Raw genomic sequence first — 21145 nt, 5'->3', positions numbered from 1 at the left:
CATTTTTCATGACTGGCATGTTGAGATTATGTCCTCCAGCCTAGAAGGCAGGATGTATGACTTACTCCCAAGAACTAGCAAGCCACAGGAGCTGCTGTAAGAAATATAAGATCATTACCCTGCACAATGACCATCATATTTACTTCCACGTGCTAGGAAAACTTGAGTCCTAAGATCATGCCTGGGCTCAGACAAACTTTCCAAGTGAAATGATGAAGCACAGTGATAAAGTGATTCCAGGCAAACTTAAAGTAAAAATAATTTGGACACTCTTACCTAAATCTTCAGCAGTTTTGCTGCTGCTCTATCTAATTCAGTGAGTGGGGTGGGTTTTTTGTTTGTTTGTTTTTTGTTTTAAAGAGAGAGCTTTCCTTAGACCTTGCACATGTACTTCCACAAAGTTTTTTATTTAGGGTCGGAGTTCTGTACTTTGACTCACACTAAGTACTGCTTTGTTCAACAAGTAGCCCCACTGACTTCAGAGAAACTACTTATGGAGTACGGGACCCCTCAACGTGATGAGTAAGTGAACTAGGATCTGGCCCTAAGTGTTCATCTCAAACTCTGTATGTACTTTTACATTTTTAAAACTCACAATGGGCCTGATCCAAAGCCTACTGAAGTTAATAGAAAGGCTCTCTTTGACTTTAATTACTTTGGATCAGGCCTAATAGCTGAACAAATTCAAGATACAATATAATAATCTACTTATCTCACTGTGATAATTACCCACTCACTACAATAACAAAGCTCCATGTCCCCCAGCACATCTTCCCCACATCTTCCTCTAGTCTACCAATATAATCTTGGTTTTATGTGGATTCAGCCTCAGCTTGCAAAGTTTCCTCTAATTTCCTTTATGCTTTCACAGGTAACCTGTCCCTTAGCATTCCCCCTTGCTAGCCAAAAGAGTAATGTATTCTCTTAACACAATACCATATAAGAACAGCCATACTGGGTCAGACCAAAGGTCCATCTAACCCAGTATCCTGTCTTCTGACAGTGGCCAGTGCCAGGTGCTTCAGAGGGAATGAACAGAACAGGTAATCATCAAGTGATCCATCCTCTATCGCCCATTCCCAACTTCTGACAAACAGAAGCTAGAAACACCATCCCAGCCCATCCTGACTATTATCCCTTGATGGACCTATCCTCTTCACTACCATGCTTGCTGTCAAGCTCTTTCAGGAATTAGACTGTAGAGTGGTACTTCTATTCCTATTAAACATATTTAAGGAGAACAAAGAGATAGGTTGTTACTGCATTTATGTTGGGACCTATGAATACATTTTTATAACAATTGTACACTTAATTGATAAATTACCTTTATCTTACAATATTGATATTTCTTTTGTTGGACTTATGTATAGTGTCTTCTCTGTTAATTGACTGCATTTCAGATTTCCAGTAGCATTTTTTTTTAAAGTCTAACTCCTTCAAAATACCAACATCAAATCTTTATGTGAAGATGAATTTTGCTCTGACTGAACTTGAACTTTTTATATACAAGGCAAGATTGACATGATGTCTTTTACAAGTATTTTAGTGTTTGGAATTAATATCCAAGATTCTCGTAAATTCATTCTAAAGAAAATGAGCTCTTTACAGATAATACATCGAATGGAAACCTTTACAGGATGGTTTTAGATTCTAAGGGATAATAACACTTCAGAAGACTGATATAATTTAATCTTTGAGTGTCAACCAAAGAAATGGTGAAAATGAGAAAAAAGTTCACGTTCTGCCTTGCTCTACTTAAGGGACTTGTGCACTGCTCATGTAGCACAACTAGGTATGCCCAGAATTAATTACAAAACATTCACCAGAATTCATGAACCAGCGTTAACATGACTTTCAAATGTTAGCTGATCAGGCCAGAGGATTCTTATTTAATGATGCTTAATGTGTCTAATTAGAGTTAAAATAGGCAGTGCAGTAGTTCTACAGCTCATTGCTCCAGGAGCACTAGTATTGATCTTTCTGCATACAAACCCTTGAATCTTAATCCTGAGCCACAAGAAAGGTCAAGAGAAAAATTCACCAAAAAGCATTTAGCTATCTAGCAATGGATGGGTTTGAACTTACAGCCAGCCTAAACAGCTGGAGTCAGCCATCTTCACAGGATAGCATTGTGATTTAGTCCCTCCCATTACAGCACACAAATTCATAGAAAAGGTAAATGCAACACTGGTTGTAAGAAGCAGAAAGGAAATGCGGTTGCAATATTTCACAGTTCAACAAATATTAAAATGCTGCATTTTAAAAATCTGCAAGTTGTTCCCTAGAGATACAGTATTGCACACATGCTTCTAAAATTTTGGTGTTCTCAATTTTACCTATTGATTTTACACTTAGATACAGCAGTTCTTTGGACATTCACAGTCTCTAAATACCTTGGTATCCAGCACCATGTTTCTATATAATTCCTTTAAAAGTCATAGCTGGAGATACCATTTCTGAAAGGAAAATTACTATGTAGGCCAGAATGAATAGGCTGTTTCTGTAAATTATGTCACTATTTGAAAAAAGGTGAATGCAGGGCTATTTTTGTGATAACCACAGATAAACTAAAACAGAAGATATTTTAGTATTAGTCCCTCTCCACTATTTCTTTAATATCAAAATAAAATGAAGAAAATGAGAACAAATATACATTTTCTAAAGTCTTTGAAATATCAGTAGATGTATAAAGGAGGAACTGTGATAATGGGCTTAATATATTTTAGTCAAATCATCATGAAATCTGGAAACTTTCACAGCTCTAAGTTTTAGGACAGATCAGATCTCTAATCTGGCAAAACCCAAACTTAATTTGCTATTGAGATCTTACATTTAAGTTTAAGGAAAGCAGTAAATATTTCATCTGGTTCAAGTTTATGATGTAATACTTCACTGGTAATTCACTGCACAGAATAGCATCTTTAATAGAAATGGCAGATTAAATGTATGTTCTATTTATAGTGGGTAACATTTTTGAATGTCAGATACTCACTGGTTAGCCAAAATGAGGTAAAATTAAAGACTGTACATTCAGTGAAAGTGATGGAAAAACTGTGGTTAAGGTGAGCTGTTCCAAGGGGGGTGACTCCCAAAAGGAACAAAATAAATGTAACTGCATTGTACACAATGTATTTTTAGTCATTGAATGCATCCAAAACATCATTGCAAAATACACCAATGTACTCACATATTATCAAATTCAATTTATTGCAAAAATGCTTGTTTAATATTTTAAAAATGTGAAAAATCTGCCAAAGCTTGATATCCACCAGATGGACCACACAATGATATAGGGCTGCAGAGAGGGGAAGAGGGATTAGTTTGGGAACGGCTTCGATTCTTGCAGGATTCATGCTTCCATCTGCTGGGAATGAAACCAAACCCACTTGGCCCTGTGCATATCTAGTCAATGCTAGTTCATGTTAGAAGCTGGATTTAGAGGAAGTACTTTGTGACTTATCACTCGCAGGGTGGAGGAATTAAGGCTGCAATAGAAATTGAAAGTTGGTATTGCCTCATCCTCCCCCTCTTATGTACACATAAGCAACGGTTTAGTTACAGCGCAAACATGATTATGTGAATCACACATATAACATTAGTTCTCTGAAGCAGAGCCATGCTCTCTTGGGTTAGCTGAGGATGTGACATTGTTTTGGACAACGGGGGCTTTGGATAAATTAAATCTGAATAACCAGGAAATCCTACTGGCCAATTTCCAATTATCTGCCAGGAGAGATTCCCAAGGAAAAAGGGCTGGGATGCAGAGAAGGAGTCTGAGCACCAAGTGTGATTTAGTAAGGCCCTGTTTCCCAAACTCATCTTTCTGGGCACCTTCCATCATAAATAATTGAGGGAGCAGGCCACTAACACATAGACTGAGGTTTAAATAATCAGAATAGCCAATCTGAAGCTTTTGGGTTCCCCCGAGATCTTTGGGTAATTGGGATTTTGCTTCATTATAGTTTGCTTCAAAGGGAAAAGTTCAGTATTAACCCATATCAGACTGAGAGGCCTCCACATTTTCAAAAGTAACTAATGATTTGGGGAGTCTCAGCTCGGGGGGCCCAGTTTGAGACATCTTAAAGATGCCTAGTTTTCAAAGGATGGTTACTAGAATGCATATACTCACTTTCCATTTTGTGTACGAAAGGACTGAAGATGACAAAACTTCAATCCCTTAGATTCTTTCTCCCCACCTGATAAAATAAGGTCTCCCTTTCTTCTGAGGGACTTTAAAAGATTATAGAAACTAGAGTCCCCAACAACAGGGATTATTGTTTAAACATTGAAAACAATTTGATGTAGGTCAGTTACTTGCCCAGTCCCCATCTCTTGTTCTCTGGGCTGGGTGGGACTGCAAGTTTCACAGGGAGAGAAATATAATCCAGGTACTGGGACCTCTTTCCCACTACAAAGTGCAGCACAGAATCATAGAAATGTAAAGCTAGAATGGACCTCAAGAGATAACCTAGTCCATCCTCCTGCACTAATCAGGACCTGCACTGAGGCAGAACCACTAAACCTTGACCATCCCTGACAGGTGTTTATCCAACCTGTTCTTAAAACCCTCCAGTGACAGGGATTCCACAACCTCCCTCCATAACCTATTCCAGGGCCAACTATTCTTATAGTTAGAAAGTTTTTCCCAACATTTAATCTAAATCTCCCTTGCTGCAGATTAAGCCAAGGACAAGAAGTAATATCTTCAATGGACAGAGATAATGATCACCTTTCTCTTTATAACAGCCCTTAACATATTTAAAGATTGCCATCTGGTCCCCACTCAGTCTTCTTTTCTCAAGACCACACATGTACAATTTTTTTAAACCTTTCCTCATATGTCAGGTTTTCTAAACCTTTTATCATATTGTTGCTGTCCTTTGGCCTCTCTCCAATTTGTCCCCTTAGTAACAGCATAACTGGCCCTTGAAACAAAATTGGGTTCGGCTCTCTTGTTGCAATCCAGGTGTGCCTTAGTTTGGTATAATGAGGAGGACAGGGCTGTCCCTGGGAATTATCAATGAGAGACGACCCAAAAGCAAGAGAGAGTTCAGAAGCAAGAGTCCAGAGAGAGCAAGAGAAGAGATGCGGATATCTAGAGAAGCAGAGAGTGAGAGAGGGAGCTCAGGAGCAGAGCTGGGCCAAGAGCTTCAGGAAAGGGATGTCCCTGAAGGAGGGAGAGGTGAGAGGTCCCTAGCTAGACAGTGGATCCAGGTCAGGCTGGTGAAAGCAGAAGGTAGTCAGGGCGTCACCTACAAACTTTCCCAGGCCAGACAGCCATGGCCAGAGACGGTTGAGGGCTGAAAGCAGTAGAGGTGGATCCATGCTGTTTCTCTGAGCCAAAGAGCTGAAGTCAGAGGGCCAGAGAGGGTTGAATGATAGAGTGGTGAACCCACTGATGTCTCCAGGTGAGGGCTAGGGGCAGACCTGAGAATGAAAGGGGGCAAAGATGCACCCCAACTAGGGAGCTTGAGGTGATGCATAGTGACAGATACTAGAGCTGTATGTGAGAAATGAGGCATGAGATGCCAGAGCTGTACGTGATGTTGATGGACTTTTGAGACTGGAAAGATTAAATGTACTGTTTGGACTTTACTGAGAATTATGAATTGTGGTTCGAGGATTTTTGTAATAAATTAATCCCACAACAGGCTATTTATATTTAGGAAGCTTACACGGATTTACTGGGGACTCCACGTGCAGGGAAACGGAGGCAGAACTGTTCTGCCGCAGCCAGATGCTAGAGGCTGTTCCAGGTGGGGTCGCCTTTTCACATATGGTGGAAAATTCAGGTAGGTGATCCCCAATTAAGAAGAGGGGAACTGTGAGTGCCCTAGAAGAGGGAAATCAAGGCAGGGGCCACTTGCTGGGCCACTCTGAGATCATGAGGGCTCACTTTGGAGGCAGCCTCCCTATAGTGATGTCTTTCCTGAAGTGCAACACTCAAACTGCAATACTCTAGCTGAGGCCTCAGAAGTGCTGAGTAGATGAGAAGAATTACCTCCCATGCTCTACATACAGCACTCCTATTATACTAGAGTGTATTTTGCCTTTTTTGCAACAGCATAACATTTCTGACTCAAACTCAATTTGTGATCTGCTGTAACCCTTAGATAATGTTCAGCAGAACTACTACCTTGCCAGTTATTCCCCATTTTGTATTTGTGCTTTTTTTTTTCCTTTCTAAGTGTAATACTGTGCAATTGTTTTCATTGAATTCTTCTTGGATAACTGGTCAAGGTTATTTTAAATTCTAATCCTGTCCCCCAAAGTGCTTATAACTCCTCCCAACTTAGTGTCATCCACAGATTTTTCAAGCACACTCTCCACTCCAAGATCCGTTAATGAAAATATTGCATGGTATCAGACCCACATGGATCTCTGCTAGAAACGTCCTCCAAACACTGAGACCCTGCGGTATACGTATACATTTGATTTATCCAACTTCGCAATGGTTTGAAAGATCTCAAATATAAAAAGATGAAATTATAATATCAATATGCACATTACAGCTAAAACTGTGAAAGGCAAGAATGTTAATTTGTGTTCAGCTGAATATCCCAATTATTTATCCAAATGTAAACCCACATCAGGGGTTGATTAAATACTCTTTATTAATGTATATAATGTAATATAATCTTATATTATTTGCTGACCAACCATTTTGGAGGTGAATGTTTTTATGTGGATGTACTGGTATAACAAGTAAAAATAGGTTAGGTCATGAACTAAACTTTAAGGGAAATTGGTACCCTTTTCTGTACTTGTGGCAACTGAAATCAGAGACCTTCAATTCAATCATGCTGTGAACCAACTTCTATCCAAATGGTCTCATTCCCCAGGACTGCCATAGGAAGCATAGTATAGATTTGCCTTGTAGACTGAGGAAAGTTATTACTACCGCTATGGTAACTTGGGAAAACCTGCTTAGTGAGTTTTATTAAAATCAGACTAAAAATTAAAAGTGAGAAAACACTAGGACAGCAAGAAATAATCTATACGTGTACAAAAAATCAGCCTGTTTGTAATAAGTCCAGAAGGGCCAGGTGCCAGTTGGCATTTGTGACAATTAATTTCTATCAATTATTGTGCCTTTTAGGAAGCTAAGGACCATCCCTTCATGTTGGACCAGACTCTGAGGTTCTCTGTCAGGTTTTCCTGAGTCCTTACTCAGGCAAGTTCCCAGTGACTTCAGTGGGAGTCTGCCAGAAGAAAGATTTGGCCCTTCGTGAGAAGTTAGCCACAGTAGCACTGTGAACAGCATTTATGTTAAGCAAGGTACATGTGGAGTCAGGGCAGTGATTGTGCATAGAGAGCTTCATCCTTCAATCTTGTGATAAAAGTAAGAATCCTGGAAAAGACTTGGAATCTATAGGCCAGACTAGAGAAGACTCTCCATGTACATGTATTATGAAACCCTAACAAACCACCCACTGAGGAACAGGGAATTCCAACAGTGAGGCTTGGTGTTTATGCAAATCCTGGCTGTACTCTAACATCTAAGTGGTTTCTGACCATCACCTTGCTCATGGAGATAGGGAATGGGCTAGGACAAGAATAAAGAAAATCAGGTAGGTAAGTAAATATAAATATTGTTTATTAGGCTTCCGTAAGTCTTTCCTCTCCTTGATTAATGATGGATATAACAAAACTAACCCCCCGACCAGGGGAGGGAGGGAAGTAGTTGAATGTGGTGCTTCTACAAACTGTGTTAAATAATTCAATCCTTTTCTCTCCCTGCCTGGTATCTTCTTTGCAAAGAAATTACCATGTCAAAAAAGCATTAAAAATGCTGAGTTGAGGTTCAGTCCTCACCTGTCAATTTCTCACCCTCCCAGAACCCTTTTGGAAAGACTTGAAAAGATTCCACTTGGTCCCCCCTGCTTGCTCTTCCCTACTGATTTGTCAGAGGTGGATCCAGCAGGTGTCACTGTACCTAGAATACAGCAGTCCAGGGCACCAGCAAGGTATGTTCAACCTTTGGGGAATTCAGGCAACAGAAATGATAGTCACTGTGGGGGGGCGGGGGAGGGGGACTCTTGAGGAAAGTAAGAAAGAGCAAGATAATTTCAGCTTTTAAGTGTGTACAAGTAATTTGAAGGGTGAAAATGCCAAGATAGTAAAGAAGTTGCTTAGGAATAATTGAAAGAATCTGAGCAAAAGTTAGGCTATGAGGAAATGTTTCAAAATAGTGAGCTGTATGAAACTGCAGTAGTTTTCCGAGAGATTTGGTGGAAGTGACATTACCTGAAACATTTTAAAACTGCAACAGACAAGCGCTCAAACATATGTTAGAGGGAACAATCCTATATAGGCAGGGAATGGATAAGATGGCTGTTTGTTTCTCTCTCCAATTTCAGTGATTCTATGAGCCTGACTCCCTCTATGCTAGATTAGTGTGATTCAGCCTTGTGTATTTCTGTGTCTTTGCTCCAGTCCCAAAGGATTGGGCTGGATTTTCAAATTCCAGGGGCTGCATTTGGGTCAGACTCTCCTTGAAATCAATGGGAATCCTTTCCATTAACTCTAGGTGAAGCTGGTTTGGACCCTAAATGACCTGCACTCTTTCTAATGAGATCCAGCAAGGCCAGATACTCTTTAAAAAGAAAAATTATGAGATAAACCAGAGTGGTGTCAGTCTGAATTTCCTGACAATCCAAATTTAATGGTAAGCCACATTGGTACTTTAAGACTTCAGATGTAGAAGGGAATTTCCTGTATCTATTTGAAAATAAAAATAACAAGCAATCACATAAGTAGAGATTTTCAAAATCAACTAAGGAAGTTAGTCACCCAACTCCCATTGTCTTGCAGGACACATAATTCTTTCAGGTATTTTTGAAAATCCTACTCATAATTGAGAGCATGTGTTCCTACCAGTTTCTGCACCATGATCACTTTGCTTAGATGATGTATCCCTTTTTCCCAGCCTTCTGTGTCTTGTCATTTTGGACAGAATGCTCATCAGGGCAGGGACTCTGTCAACATCTGTGTTTGGAAAGTGACAGCATATTTTTGGCTGCTTCCACAATCTAACTAATAAAGAAAAGAGCAAGCCTAATCAGCTAACAGCAGTGAGCTCACAAACTAGTTGTGAAGGAAACACTTCAATAGCAACAGGGATATAGCAACAGTACTTTTCTTAAGGGCCAGAATCTACTCACCTTTACTTGAGTCTATCTTACTCCACCACTACTAGGTTTATTAGTTTCAGTGTAAGTATGCATCGGAGAATATAGCCCTAGATCATCAAGAAGACAAACTGATGGAAGTAATCTCTTCTGACAAATTATTGAGAGACTTTTGGAGTCACAGGGCTTGTTTCTACAAGGTGCTAAGATGTGCATAAAGTTATGCATGAACTTAAGTGTTTTGCTGGACTGGGGACAGAACAGGCCAGGGTCTTGAAGGATTGAGCCAATTAAACACATGACATAAAATGTAACGTTTGTCGGAATTTAGTAACTATTTTAGAAATCTTAATTTTAAAGATGTGCCCAAATTGCCAAGTTTGGATGCAGATGCAAACTTTCCCAAAGTCTGGGGAAACTGGGGAATATTTTGGATCTCAAGCAACCTGAACCCATCTCTAGTTGGTTTTATTTTTAAATCTGTCTCAAAGCAAAAACATTGAAGACAAAAAAAGGAAGTGTTTTTGAATGCTGTGCTTTATAAAAAATTTTCAATGAACTTGATGTATTGCCTAAAGCATTATCAAGTTGCATGCTTCAGTAAGCCTTTTCACAGCACAATGTACCTGTTCTTCTGAATGGGGAGGGAGGCGGGAGAAAATATTAGCATTTGGTTTTTATGCTTTCCTTTCATTCCTTGTAACATGATCACCATCTGGATTTTGCACACTTCTTACTTTATGGACCTGTGCCCCCACAACTGTATTTGAAAATCATGTATGTCTCAGGGTTTGTTTGTCTTTTAAAGCATCTATAGTATAAAAGTTGAATGTCTATTGCATGGAATCCAGATACATGGATATGGGAAAGGAAAAGATCAAAAGTATTTTTAGGAGAAAAAAACTCTATTCAAGTTTTTACTAAGAATTCTTGGGTTACATTTTTCAGGGTTAAGGAGGGTATGATATCGAACAAAACTACGCACCTAAACAATGTGCAGCCTCTAACTGTTTTTCCTTATAGGGAAGCGTGTGTGTGTTTTCACATCCTCTGGTCACTGTATCTGAATGATGACAGTAACTCATCTGAGGTCAGAATACAAGCAACAACAGTAATCTTTAGAGAATGGCATATTCTCAATTTTACTTACACACAAGTACAATACAATGCGTCAATCAGACATTAGTGAATTGCTACAGCAGCTTTATGCCACCTGGGTATTCATCAGAACAGGGACAAGAGCAGTTAAAGCAGGACTGGCCTATTATTTTCAGCTGCATTAGTCATTTTAGTTGTGTTTAAGGAAATAAGATTTTTTGGGAGGAATGCACATAGTAGGCATTGGGACTGGTCTCGGAATGTGTGCACATGCAGAATTCCAACTGAAGTCAAAAGGAGTTCCCTGCACAGAGGGTGTAAAAGATAAAGCCAATTCATTGAAAACTGAGTCCTCCTCTGGAAATAATTTTTTGCTTTATTTTACTTCTAATTACCCTGCACTGCTTCAGTGGTCTTTGACAAGGGCAGCATGCAACCCACATATGAGTCAGCCATTCCTCCAGTTTAGTCCTGTTATTTGGCAGGAGAACATGGAAAAATGGTAAATAAAATTCCAGCCAAGAGTGGGGAATGTTTTCATCTGTGCCTCGAGCTGATTTCTACACACAGAAATATGCAACCAATCCCACCTATGTCCTTCAGTTAGAGTGGATATAATCAATGTGTCTATTGTATTTATTGCTACCAACTCCCATATTAGAGTTTCATTGTAAAACCACAAGATGTTCACAAAAATGCTTTGTGCAATGGGTCAACTGCTCCACTAATTTTAATGGGTCTCCATGGTCGTGAAAGTAATTTGAAATAATTAAAACAAAACAATGAAATTCATTTACATTTTGGCTTTGTTTACTTATTCTCTGATAGGTATGATTCCAATATCTCTTATATTAGTGCTTTTCATCTGTATAAAATTAATATTGTATTGTGTTGTATTAGACTTCAGTCTAGTCTACCCTTCCACTATATTTATGTGCAGACTCTTCAACTTTTCCTGGGAGTCACTTCCTTTGGGATCTCATGCTCTTCCTTATGATTTTTGTGAGGCTTCTCCTTGATTCTCTTTTCTAGAACCTAGTGAAACAGCAAGCATGCTTTCCAGTCTGGGTTGGAGGTTATTTCTCCTGGCAAATGTTATCATTTCCCTATCCTCCACCAACAAAATGAATTGGCAAAGGGAAGAAGGCAATGGCCAAGCATGTCTATTTTATCTCTAACTTTGAGCATTCATTTTTACTTACTAATAATAGGAGGTTTTGTAATCATTTCTAGCCATTTTGGGGAAAAAATCTGTGATATGCACACAATTTTACACCTAATAATTGCATAGCCAATTATTATGGATTAGACAAAGTACTCACACATGGACATTTTGTATTTGATCCTGCTCCCATACAATTCAAAGGCAAAGCTTCCTTTATTTTATTGGTGCTGGATTGAGCTCTCAGGTGGTTATATATAACCATGTGCATCAGATACTGTGAGGAAGAGTTGCTCAGTTTGAATGCAGAAAACTGGAAAACTGGGCTTTGCTATTAATTGATTTATTTATTTAGAAAATTGGTCTCCAACTCTTGGTGCTTCATAAAAAGGAGTATAACATAATCCATAAAGTAACAGTATCCTTTTAGAAGAAATTGCTCAAAGCCTCTCATACCTATCAGATATCTAAGATGTATTTGCATGCACATTTGTGGTATTTGCCTAAAATATATAAGTATGCAATTGTGCACATGGTCTTTCATCTAGACCTCAGGCCTTATTTTTTTCCTCAACATATGTCCATTGTTGCCACTTGGAGCTACTAACATATACTATTATAAGCTGCAGTGAGTAAGAAAATAACCCAGATGTTCCCTTAGGGCCAGATCATGGCCTGTGCTGGGTGCCCATGCTGGATAGTATGGGGGCATATGGTGCTTCCTTACTGTGTTACACCAGCTACTAACATTGCAGAGAGACGCATGGGGGAAAACAGCTTCCATAGAGTTCTACTACCTCATCTCACCCCCATGCTTGGGGAGCAAGAGGAAGGAGTGAGGAATAGGCAGAGCCTTGACTTCACCCCATAGTGAGTGTGGGGGCACACACTGAGATAGTTATAGGGTTGGCCCAGCATATGTCCTCTCCAGAACAGGGAAGGAACAGGGAGGCAAGGCTGCTCCTGAGGGCAGCCTGTTGTTGTGCTTCCCACATGTACAGAACATCTGACAATTTAGCTCTTAATATTAAACCACGATTCCATTCCCCTGCACAAAGGAGGATCCTGGTTACATGAGGTTCTCCGGACCAGCACTAAAGCAATAATACATTATTTGTATGTTCTATTCCACTTTTCTTAATAGAGGTCTCCTTTTTCATTCCCTTTCCTTTACTTAGCGGGGAGACTAGAAGAAATAGCTTGAACTAAAGTGTATACAACTCTCTTGGGCAACTGCCTTTTAGGCAGCTCTAACTTGCACCAGAACATTAGTGGAATGCAGACAGGCTACAGGAGGATTGTGGGAGGGGGCAAAAATAGATTACAGACACCTTGGCACCCCTCCATACTTGGCTACACAAGCAATCCTCAGCTATAGTAGGAGATCTGGCCTGTAATGTTTTATAGTCTGCTCCATGGCATCTGACTGTGTTGCTTTTGCTGACAATTTCCCTCTCAAAGAGAGGCCCTGTTTCTGTATGAGACAGTGAAACAGTATTTAATGTGACCACTGCTTGGTAGACTTGCTCTTAGCCTGAGGGCCCAGTTTTGGACTAAAATAAATAGAATCTGTGTAGCCGGTTTCCATGGTCTGCTGGATCGTCATGTAGAAAAAAAACAGAATTGTTTTGACGAGAGCTGGTGAATAGGCTATGTTTAGACAGACTTGGCCTGTTTTTAGCAATTTAAAAATACTACTAAAACTGTCAAGCTGTCATTAGAAGGCACTTACAGGGGTTCAGGACAAAGCCATGACAAGTAAATTGGCTTTTTGCATCTGGAAGCTGAGAGTGTGAGGCTGTACAGGCTAGTTAGGCAAGATCTAGTTAACCATTCAGAACTCAGACCCAACATCTACATACATCAAGGACTGAGTAGTGGGGGGATCATTTTGTTACAGAGTCTGTTTTCAATGTATTTTGCTTCTGGAGGAAGGAAATAACTCAAAGCCTCATACATCAGTCAGCAAACTGGGCAATGTAATAAAAAGCCTATCAGAAAAGGAGAGAGGAGAGGAAAGGTGGGCCTTGTTAACAAAAAGAAAAGGAGTACTTGTGGCACCTTAGAGCCTAACCAATTTAGTTGAGCATAAGCTTTCACGAAAGCTTATGCTCAACTAAATTGGTTAGTCTCTAAGGTGCCACAAGTACTCCTTTTCTTTTTGCGAATACAGACTAATACGGCTGTTACTCTGAAACTTAACAAAAGGTTTTGTCCACTGAGCAGCAAAGGTGTACATGCTGAAACCCTCCTCCTGCTGATGTAACTCCCTATTATGCTGACATAATAAAACCACCTCGATGAGAGGTGTAGGGCTTATGTCGGTGTAGTTAGGGTGATGCAGTATCTGTGTAGACATTGTGTTACTTACATGGGCTGTTGGCTGTCATTCTTGTCAATTTAAGAGTTCCATTGGAGCCGTGAAATTGACAAGAAAGCCGGCTCCCGGGCTGCCACCTGCTGTCTGCCTCAAGCCGGGCAGCTGTCCAATCTCCAAGTTTGAGCTGCCACCTGGGCTCCCCACTGGGAGCCCTGCTGCCCCCGAGGTCCCGCCTCCCTGCGTGGAGCACGGCAGCGGACCTGACTCCCGATATGAAGCTCCACCCCAGAAGTGAGAAACCCTGAGGGGAAGCTGGGCTCCTGGTGGGGAGCTGTGTGGAGCTGAAACGCCTGGCTTTCAGCCCCCCACACTGCCCTCTTCCGTTGAGGATGCACATCACTGACAGGAGGGTAGTGTAGACATCAGCTACTCCACTAATTAATGTGGTGACCATAAGTTGACCTACCATAGTTCGACTTATCTTTGTAGTATAGACATAGAATTTGGGCTTCTGCTGCCAGTTAGAAATACTATAAAAAGTTATCATGGAGTGAATACATTGACTTTGAGGACTCGGATTAACAATCTTGCAATGCAAAAATCATTGCAAAAAAAAAAAAAGGGCCAGTGTTGCTCTCAGAAGTATCAATAGGGGATCACCATGAATAAAAATGAGGAGATAATTATAGTTTACATTTATATATTGCCATTCATCTTAAAGGATCCCACCTGTGCTTTCCTTGGAGAATTAGCATCCAAGAACGGGCCAGACGAGACACTGCGGCCCAGATCCGCACTAGTCTGAATGGAGCGATAAAAGTAACAAGAAAAATACAAGGAAAGGCAACAAAGATGTTATAGTGCTCAAAGAATGTCATAAGATGAAAGACTGAAGACACTAAATTTTTATAGTCTAGAAAAAAGAAGGCCCAGGGTCCATGTGATCACAGCTTAAATTCCTTCAAGGTTAAATTCAGCCTAAATTCCTTGGCAAAACTGGGCATTTGTCCCATTTACTCTTGCCAGTTGATCATCAGTTGGCAAAAGCAAACTGGAGAAATGCACAGTTTTGTCAAAAAATTGGGGTGCAACCCTTAGCACGGTGCAAAGGAACATGCTGGGGGAAGCAACAACGCCAGCCCAATGTGGATGGGGCAGCATGGGGGGCTCAGGCCAGGCCCAAGCATGGAGGGGGGCGGGGGGAGAAGGGAACCTCAGGCTGGCCCCATGCAGGTGGGCGGCAGAGGGGCTAGGGCAAACGCTGAGCATGGCGGGGAGAGAGGTCCTCAGACCAGCCCTTTGCAGTGTTGTTTTCCCTTTGGGAAAATATGATCACCCCAGATATTAAGGATATTTTCAGCACAACTGGGCAACAGAACAGACTGACTAAGGAAGGGGGGAAAGACACCTTAAATGGAAATTTTCAAGAAAAAAAAAAAAAAAAAAAACCTTAAATGTACCGCTAGTGGGAATGATGGAGTGAGCAAGCGTGTAAAATCCAGGTTAATCAAAGTGGTATTTTCTAGCCCTACTTCCTCTGAGAAAGAGCCTGCCACTTTCTCCACAGCCCCAGAAAGGCCTGCCTGCCATGGGACTGGTTCAGCAGTAGGTGTGGGAAGCGTATTGGATTCAAGAAGCTATTTTTGTCTCTACACTCAAGGATTGTATGTATATTCTTCTCACACATCCAAGTGTGAGCCAAGCGGTTTGACTACATGATTGTATGCACAAAAGGAAACCTCCATTTTAACACAGTGGGAAAGGAAGATTGAAGTCTCTGTTATTTAAAAAAAACAACTTGCTAAAGGGACAATAAGATTAAATTTATCAGCAAAATATGACAGTTGCTCAAGTAACAGAAAAAGAACATCTGTCTTTAATTGTCCAAGTGGTTCCTGTACTACTACTTGTACATACATATTTTTGTAAAATACAAGAGTCATTTTCCAAGCTGTGTTTATTACAAACATGATTCAGTAGTATAATAGAATACAATGAAATGCTTGTAGATATGATAGAGCACTATGTCCAGAATCTCCTTAATATTATTCAACGATATTGTGGGGTTATTGAAAATCAGAGGCAGAGAGCAGGTTATGGCATTGTGCAACTTTCCCCCCACATCTCTGTAAGTGCACCTTACCTTTCCTACCCTTTACCTTACTCCTTACCTACAGCAGGTCCTGTCTACTGTTTCAGATTGGTATGTAGTTTTAGAATGTGGATAAATATGACAGGAGGGGATAGATTGAGACCTCCCAAACCATTTCACTTGAAATGGATTAAAACCAGGTCACCACTGGTGACAAGTTAGTGCATTCACTGCAAGGTGTTGGCAGTTTCAGAGAGTCAGCCAGGGAAAAATCTATCTTGCCATTCAAAGTAATTAAGCTACCCCCCAGCCAGATTTCTTCCAACACCTTTTCAACAAACAACCCTTATGCTAACAGCAGCACAGTTGGGTGGTTTTGATCAATCAAACAAATTATTGAATTACCATTTTTTCCTCACTCTTGAATCAGTTGCATAAACCTTTACTAATTTACTATCAAAATATTAGCATGATATGGCTCTTTACTTGTATAAATTGCTTACTACTATATTTGTCTAGTGCAGCAGTATGGTGAAAGTGACAAGGAAAAGATCTATATCATACTGGCATTGATCTAAAAAGATCTAAAAGATCTATATCATACTGAGCTAATAAAGGGGCCAGAAAAGTTGCTAAGATACTGGTAAGGTATTAAAATATGAATATTTCATATTGATACATATCATATATGAGTGCTAATCTTGCTCACTGTAGTTCCTACATACTGTAGCCTTGGGCATTAAGGAATAGTATATTTCTGATTAATCCAGGGCCCATTCCATACAAGCACATGTGCATAGTCCTGATAAAGTAAAAAATATTTTTCCATGTAAACATATTAGTAGTCTAAACAATTTAGAGATACAAGTAGCACATAGACTTTGATACTAGATCATTGACTTTCCTACTTGTGTGTTGGGTTAACTCCACTGGAACTCATTAACAATTTCTAGAACAGTTCAAAAGTCTGTAAATCTGAATGTTCAGCTGTGTCTGTGTGCTCACTGTTTACAGCAAGTCACCCGAGTTTCAGTCATAGGCTTCAGATGTAAACTTCCCCAAAGCTTAGGGCTGTTCTGATCTGAAGTTTTGGTTTGGACCCCATTCAGATCCTATCACCCAGAGAGATTTCTTCAGTGTCCTCTCCATAAGACCACAACTAGAATGATTCATAAAAGTCCTGGGAGAATCCTTAGAAATCACATATAGAGTCAAGGACTAGCAGAGAAAACTAAAAGGCAGAAGAAAATATGACTTTTCAGTGGACCTGAGATAACAGCAACGAGATATTGTGTTGCTAAGAGGAGTTATGCACCCTGTTTTAAATTAAATCTGAATAATAGGCTGAATCCTCAGCTTCAGCTGAAGAAAGAAAAGGAGTACTTGTGGCACCTTAGAGACTAACCAATTTATTTGAGCATAAGCTTTCGTGAGCTACAGCTCACTTCATCGGATGCATACTGTGGAAAGTGTAGAAGATCTTTTTATACACACAAAGCATGAAAAAATGGGTGTTTACCACTACAAAAGGTTCTCTCTCCCCCCACCCCACTCTCCTGCTGGTAATAGCTTATCTAAAGTGATCACTCTCCTTACAATGTGTATGATAATCAAGGTATTACCAGCAGGAGAGTGGGTAGGGAGAGAGAAAACCTTTTGCAGTGGTAAACACCCATTTTTTCATGCATTGTGTGTATAAAAAGATCTTCTACACTTTCCACAGTATGCATCCAATGAAGTGAGCTGTAGCTCACGAAAGCTCATGCTCAAATAAATTGGTTAGTCTCTAAGGTGCCACAAGTACTCCTTTTCTTTTTGCGAATACAGACTAACACGGCTGTTACTCTGAAACCTGTCATTCAGCTGAAGAGTGAGGGCAAAATGTGGTTTAAGGATACCTTTACATCCCACTGATTTCCCCCACCCCCAAATCTTGGCAGAAGCCAGTTCACCTCCCGGTGTCATTTAAAGCAGTCCAAGAGACCATTCCAACAGCTGGAGATTAATGCTCCGGTCATGCCTCCTTCACCTGCAATTCATTGGCTACATTCTATTCCCTACAGTGAGGAAATCTCCAAGGAGTTGGTTAAGCTAGCTTTCTGCTGGCCTTAGAGCAGCATACAGAAAGCTTAGTGGGGGCCAAAATCTGGCCCCATGTGCTTAGTTTTAATGGCAAAATAGCGTATGTCTCTGAGAGCTCTGGTTTAGGGGGAAATCCATATTCAGTGTTTTGTCCTTCTTTGGTGGACACAATGGCTGAAATATACTTTTCTTCATACTGTATTCGGAGTTCCTCTGGAATGCTTCAGAGACTTGAGAGAGTATTTGATACTTTTCCAAATCACCGGAAAATTGTACATGTGCTAGAAGGTGTTAAAATTTCTGTAAAACTGTTTTCAGGAATTTTGCGGTGAGATTGGAGTTGAGACACATCACAGCTGTATATTAGCCACAGTATTAAAATGCAAGTGAAACACTGCTACACGTTTCTGAGGCTGTGTTTCATTCAAAAATTCAACATGAAGCATCTTTCTCTGCAAACAAGCCAGCTGCTCTGAATTTCTAGTTATTTTGGTAGAGTATGATATTTCAGCTGAGAAAAGTCTGAGATGCTTTTGGGGAATTCATAGATAGCATATGGAAATTATAGTCACATTATAATAAAATACTTACTTTTAATAATGAAATACAGACATTATGCCATGAAATATGTACTATGGGTGAAACCCTGCCCTAGTTAAGCATTCAGCTTCCCTTGTATACAAAAGGGCTTATGTGTACACACATGAAGGCAGAAATTGACCCTATAGATATCGGCTATAGAAGGAAATACAGACCAGAGGCACTCACTATTTCTACTGTGCCTAACACATATGGTCCCCAACCTCATTGGACCTCTGGGTGCTACTCTAATACAAATAAATTGTAATAATAGATGGAAGCCTGGAGAAAGTATGTGTTATGGTGCACTAGGTAGAGAAGAAAGGAACAAAATGAAATAAAGAAAGAAAAGGTCAGCAGCAAGAGTCTTGTTTGTTAGCCCATCTCTTCACAGAGAGGAGGCTAAAATGGACTCAGCTAAGTTTAGCAGCAAACCAGAGGTGACCAGTGAAGAAAAGAGAGATGCTCAAATATCGTCATCAGTAACATCTTGCTCTATAACAGTTTATGTAAATGATAGTGTGAGGACTTGGGCTGGATTTAAAGACTAAAAGACAACACCACCATCCTGCCAGTCACTCAGGTCTGTAACCTAGACATCATCTTCAACTCAAACCTCTCTAACTCCTCACATTCAGGCTATGACTAAATATTGCAGATTCCATCTGCATAACACCTCAAAGATACGGCCTTTCCTATCCATCTACACAGCTGAAACTCTCGTCAGGCTGCCATCACCTTGATTAATGCAACATCCTTTTCTCTAGCCTTGACAAATGCATTCCCCCGCCCCCCGCCATATCCTTTCAGGATGCTGCTGCCAAGATTATTTTCCTAGACCGTTCCTTTGACCATGTCACCCTCTCTGCATCCCTCCACTGCCCCCTTGTCTTCAAGTTCAAAGGCCTTCATGTCCTATCCCCAGTCCCACCCTACCTATCATTTCTCATTCACTATTGAGAGAGCAGTTCCCAGTCTTTGACTGGCCAATAATGGCAACTTCTATTGCCCACTGGTTACGTTTTCAAAAAAGCACTTTTGTGGTTTCTCTCCTGCTGCCCCTCATATTTGGGAGAAGCACCCTGTAAATATCTGCAAAGCCACTTCATTTTTCTCCTTCAAAGCCCTCCTTAAAATTCTTCTTCGCCATAAGTCCTACAAAAATTACGATTAGATTGCTGGTGTACAGATACCACTGCCTATCGTGCAGTCTAATGTTGTCTTGTTGTTTCTTTGTACTCCCTGGTCTTTCTGTATCCACCTGTTGTCTTATACTTGCATTGTCAGCTCTGAGGCAGAGCCTGTCTTTTTGTTCTGTCTTTGTACAGCACCTAGCACAGTGGATTCTGGTCCATGACTAGGACTCCTAGGTGCCAGGTTAACACTATAATACATAAAGGGAAAACGGTTAAAGGATATTTGAGAAAATGGCAAAGAAATTTTATTGCCTGAACATGTAAATAAACTTAAGAGGAATATAGGTGTAGCAAGAAAAACAGTGTATGCTTCTGAGAAATTGCCAGAAATTGGAAAGAAAAACTCCTAAACATGCACATGTTAACCTGAGGAGTTCTGAGTGAATCAAAGATTAGCCTCTTGTGGCATGAGGCATTCTAAGAGTGTAGTTTCAGAGTGGACTCCAGTGGTGGAGTATGGTACAAGAGGCAGATGTGTAATCAGATGTGACTGGCAAAGAGGTGGTCTGAGTTCTGGGAGGCATATCCTTGGCATGACAAAGACTCAAAATGTCTGAGGATGAGAAGAAAGCCAGAATATGGAGTGCCAGAGATCATCCCAGACAATCTTTGAGAGGGACAGAGATAAGTGTTCAGACTGAGAAATCAGGGGGACAACTAGAAATGATATAGCTCCAATCTCATATCTGCTACACAAATCTGCGGCTCTAGTTGCCAGCTGATCCTTAAATGTCAGCTGAACATCTCCATCAGAAGACTTTGCAAAGCAGAATAACCACTTAATTTGTAAAAAAAAAAAATGTTCTGTACTGTTTTGGAGACTGCTTTCAATCTCAGCCTTTGTATTAACCTTCAGTGAGAGAACTGAAGTCCTTATTGTCAATACTTCTGAAAAGAAATCTTGCCTCACATTATATTTTCAAAATAACAAAAAGCCCTGTCAAAGTCAGTGCAGATTATTTTGGAAGGATTCTAATGGAGAGTTGGATTATTTGGGGATAACCAGGCAGTTTCAATGTTAATTAGTTTGGAAGAGTTATTAATGTTAATAGCTGAGAATTAGTCACCTATTCTGAAATAATCTAAATCAGATAAATAATTAAGTCAGAGGCAGACTTTGTAATGGTTTTAAATGGTTAGAATCATAGGACTAGTTTAAGATGCTTCTTGAATATTGCACCAAAGGTTTTAATCCTGAGAAAGAGAGAAGGGAAAATATTTTTGATTCACTTAATGGAACAAATGCACTTGCAAATGATTGTTTGCTATATTTAAAAAAGCATGTATTATTTAGAGAACTTAATACTTCAAAACTGTTCAGAGATAAGAACTGTTCACAGTAACAGGTAAACTTGACTGTAGAAACAGCTTGTTGTGTCCAAAAAGGAAATGGTTTTAACTGTTGTAAATGAATGTGTGACTTGATCCTTTCTGAAGTTTTTTCTTCTTAACAAGGAAATAATTTGCAAATTATTGTGACTAAAA

At 40.1% G+C, this 21145-nt stretch overlaps 1 long non-coding RNA gene across 12 annotated transcripts in view; it reads left to right on the top strand.

Moving 5' to 3' along the window:
- LOC140911533 (uncharacterized) overlaps positions 1-21145 on the top strand; it is a 402088-nt gene that overhangs the window by 371453 nt on the left and 9490 nt on the right. For 10 of the 12 annotated variants that reach the window (XR_012159024.1, XR_012159022.1, XR_012159029.1 and 7 more), the window contains one exon: positions 5667-7967. This is a non-coding gene — a long non-coding RNA (uncharacterized lncRNA). The remainder of the gene's footprint in view (positions 1-5666; positions 7968-21145) is intronic. The other 2 variants (XR_012159021.1, XR_012159027.1) reach the window with 2 other exon arrangements.

This window comes from Lepidochelys kempii, chromosome 5 (assembly GCF_965140265.1).
Source record: "Lepidochelys kempii isolate rLepKem1 chromosome 5, rLepKem1.hap2, whole genome shotgun sequence".
NCBI lineage: Eukaryota > Metazoa > Chordata > Testudines > Cheloniidae > Lepidochelys > Lepidochelys kempii.
Note: the sequence above shows the minus strand (reverse complement) of the source record. Positions and strands in the feature narration are given on the sequence as shown.